Below are 4,369 nucleotides of genomic sequence, written 5' to 3' on the forward strand. Positions count from 1 at the left end.
ACCGTGCCTTTCCCAGAGCCAGGAACCAGTAACCTCTTCCGGGTCTCCCACATGGGTGCAGGGTCCCAAAGCTTTGGGCCTTCCTTGACCTCCTTTCCCAGGCCACAAGCAGGGAGCTGGATGGGAAGTGGAGCTTCCGGGATTAGAACCTGCGCCCATATGGGATCCCGGGACGTTTAAGGCTAGGACTTCAGCCACTAGGCCATGCCGCCGGACCCGATAAAAACCATTCTAAAAATACAGATGCTTGTAACAACGAAGGTACTCAAAGGAAAGGAGACAATGAGGGAAGGAAGGAGAGGAAGAGACGTGTTTGTGTGCAGGCAATGGGTTCAAGGTTTTCATTGCAGAAACAAGTTCCCCAGAGAAATGGCTGTAATAGAATTTCCAGAGAACCTTCTTGCCCTTCAAAAAGGATCTGGACAACCCAGATCCAGACTTTAGAAACCACTATCAGATGCTATGAGTGATGATCAAAACAGAAGTATGAATGTATCTTCCACTTAGCTATAATTTGTAGCATCACCAGTTTAGCTGCTGTTGGTGGATCAGTAAAAATCACTGACGTACCAGAAGTGCTTTGGAGGAGGGGACAATAAAATACTGAACACATTATCTGTCAGGATCAGTAACGGGGCTTCATGGGTAACAACATTTTCTAAGCAATAAAATTACTGCAGGATAGGTTTCTCTCTGACATTAATGTAGGAGGAGAAAAGATGGACAAGTAGATACCGTGCTTACAGAAAATCGCAAGGCTGAGAATACAAAAGAATTCAAGACAGTGCTGTCGGTTCAACAGTACTTCAAAATCTGTTAACTTTCGAAACCCTAACAAAGCCTCACTATTGTTTACAAATTGCTTATTTGTCATATGACTACACTTTGAATCATTCCACACATTCAAGAATCCACAGTCAGCCTTTAAGCAGTCTGTATTTCTTTGCCAATCATGTAACTGGATATGTTGCTTTAGTAGATTTTGGTGCAGATAGCTGGAAGTTGCTGGCACAAGACTTAAATATGGTGGCTGACGTGGTTTGATACTTTTCACTGATACTCATTTCTGCATTCTTTGTGATTTTCCTTTGGCAGTTTGGATTTCATTCGACACAGTTATTGAATCCTGTGCGTCTTTGTAAGTAACCAGTTGAAGATTGCTATCTTCATAATGGGGAACTCGAATCATCAGAACTCCAACTGCCAGGGCCATAGGTGGTGAGATCTCCTGTGTCCTTTTCAGAAGTTTTTTGGTACAAACTGGTGTGGCTTTTGACACATATATTACTAGTCTGTTCCTTATATATAGTTTTGGCATGAACAGTACAGAAGCTGTTGGGATGATGATCTTTCACTTGGCTCTTTTTTTTCTATTGATTCCGCCCACCTCTCCCCACACCCTCCCCCCATGGTGGATTCCTCCACCTTGTTGCATAACCACCCTCTCTGGCAATGACCATCAGGGTCACTCCGGAGCCTCCCTCCTCAAAAAAATTAGAATCTCATTGCAAGAAAGGGTGGGGATCCAAAGCTGGAACTAAGTAAGGACCAGAGAAAGCTCCTCTCCCTAGTCCCAAAGGAAGTTTACTGTTCTTCTGTTTCTGCGGACTGCTCAGGGCTTCTGGCTGTCGTTCCAATGACCTTGGATCCTACAAGGAAGAATTTGGACTTCTTCCATCCCATTTGGTAGATCCAGGTGGGGGTGGGTGACCGCAGAGTTCTCAGTCTCTGAAGGCACTCCAATTCCCTGTGGTCTCCTTGGCAGTTGGGATGTAGTCCTTGGTGCTCGTACTGATAGTCCTTGGTGAGGAGCTGGGAGTCTTCAGGGTTGGGATACAAGCCTCCTCCTGTCCACCTTCTCCACTCTGGGGTTCCCCCTCCCACTCCATGCATTTGACCTCCTGTTAAGAGTTTGTTAGGAGGGCCCGGCGGCGTGGCCTAGCGGCTAAAGTCCTTGCCTTGAAAGCCCCGGGATCCCATATGGGCACCAGTTCTAATCCCGGCAGCTCCACTTCCCATCCAGCTCCCTGCTTGTGGCCTGGGAAAGCAGTTGAGGACGGCCCAAAGCCTTGGGACCCTGCACCCGCATGGGAGACCCGGAAGAGGTTCCTGTTTCCCGGCATCGGATTGGCGGGTACCGGCCCGTTGCGGCTCACTTGGGGAGTGAATCATCAGATGGAAGATCTTCCTCTCTGTTTCTCCTCTCTGTATATCCGGCTTTCCAATAATAATAAAATCTTTAAAAAAAAAAAAGAGTTTGTTAGGATTGCTCTTGATTCGCCCCATGTGCCTTTGTAGTTTTACTATTGTCTAAGGCTGATTTGAGTCTGTTGTCTATGAGTTACCAGTTATGATCCTGATAGGTTATGCTTCCCATCTTCCTCACACATTCTAGGGTGTGGGAAGATTTCTCTGCTCTCCCTCCCCATTACGGAATAACGTAGCATATTAAAAGTATACTAGGTTTTACAGTTCTTTGATGTAGATCATAAGTATCAGGTACTTAAAACATTATCTCAGGATTCTCTCTAGGACTTGAAACCTCTGTCTACTTCCTCTGGCTGGGATCACTGACTTCTCTAAGTAATCAAATTGAAAGGAAATGTTGCTTCTTGGATCTAAAAATCTGCTATTCTTTAGGTTACTGTGCTGTGTAATTAAGATCCAATCTTCATATCCTTCTATCTTCACAGATGTGTTCTGGTGTAATGCTAAGCGAAAGGTGTGCTCCCCTCTTCCTCAGATGATTGTCATCCTCGGTAGAGCCTGCCATCATTGAATACTTCATTACAATCCCCTGAGAGTGCATGAGTGATCAGTGTAGCAGATGTAAGTACCTTTTCCTTATCTGACGGTGATCCTTCAGTTGGCTATCCTGGGCTGCTTTCCTTTACCCATTTTTGAATTAAGTTGTTTCTTCTTATAGTTGTTGAATTCTAGTAGTTGTTTATATATCTGGGAATTAATCACTTCAGAGATACATGATTTGTTTTTTTTTACATTTTACATTTTATTATTATCATTATCATTTTATGATACAGTTACGTAGGCTCCTGGCATTTCCCTTATTCAAGTTCCAATTTCCGCCCCCCCGCCACCTAGATCCTCTATATCATTACTAAAGTATAGTTCTTCATTCACAGTCATATGTCCATCATTGCGGCATGGACAATGGCAGAGAGTCCAGCATCCTATTGTCATGATATAGGGAACAGTTTCATTGTAAGTCCATCTTTGTCTGGAAGTAGAAATGCATACTACATTGTATCCTCACATCTGGATATGTTAGTCTCCATTTCACAGCTACTGCACATCTCCTCAAACGAAAAGTCATAATACAAAATCAACAATAGAAAGAAAAATAGAAATTTACAATGCCATGAAGTTAAATAACATGTTGCTAGATATGACAGTCTCCATTACACAGCTATTATACATCCCCTTAAATGAAGAGCCACAAAACAAAATTAACATCAGGAAGAAAAAAGAAATTAACAACACTATGAAGTTAAATAACATGCTACTAAATGACTAACATGTAGCTGAAGAAATGAAAATCAAGAAGACAGAGAGGAAGATCCTTGTTTCCTGATTCACGGCCCCCCCAATGGCTGCAACAGCTGAAGCTGAGCTGATTCGAAACTAGGAGCCAAGAGCCTCCTCAGGGTCTCCTATGTGGGTTCAAGTTCCAAAGGCTGTGGGACATCCTAGACGGCTTTCTCAGGCTTCAAGCAGGGATCTGGATGCAAAGCAGGGCAGCTGGGACACGAACCGGCATTCATATCGGATCCTGGTGCATACAAGGTGAGGACTAACCACTAGGGTACCGCACTGGGCCCTATATATTTTTTCTACCCACATATCCTTCATAATCATTTTTGTAGTATTTGTAATCTAGTAAGTATTAGAACCTATTTACTAGATTTCATTTCCATATTTAAAATGTTTCTACTATTATTCTATTAAACTAATGTTCTCTGGTTTGAGATGTGATCATTTGCCCTTGCCATTGCCTCTTATCATGATGTGATACAGTCAAGAGGTCCCTTGCCTCAAGTGCACGCATGCAGCCGCCAGGCCCTTCAGCCTCTACAACTAAGAGCTAAGTAAGCCCTTTTTATTCTTTTTTTTTTTTTTTTTAACATAGTCTGTCTCCGGTATTTTGTTGTGTAATGTAACCAAACTAATACAAATTTTGACAAATATCTAGCACCAATTCCAGATGGAAAGAAACATTTCAGTCACAGAATCTGAAAATTTCCTAAACTAAAGATAGCCATTGACAAGGAACATGTCGTATCTATATACATTTGGTATATTGTGTTGAGATCATAAAGAAGGTGCTAAAGTAACCCAAGGAACAGCTGGA

General features: G+C 42.8%; 1 pseudogene; it reads right to left on the bottom strand.

The window, feature by feature from the left end:
* Nucleotides 1-972: 972 nt before the first annotated feature.
* On the bottom strand, nt 973-2,898 carry LOC131480003 (F-actin-capping protein subunit alpha-1-like; annotated as a pseudogene).
* Nucleotides 2,899-4,369: the final 1,471 nt, after the last annotated feature.

The sequence above is a fragment of the Ochotona princeps genome, chromosome 4, assembly GCF_030435755.1.
Source record: "Ochotona princeps isolate mOchPri1 chromosome 4, mOchPri1.hap1, whole genome shotgun sequence".
In the NCBI taxonomy this organism is placed as follows: domain Eukaryota; kingdom Metazoa; phylum Chordata; class Mammalia; order Lagomorpha; family Ochotonidae; genus Ochotona; species Ochotona princeps.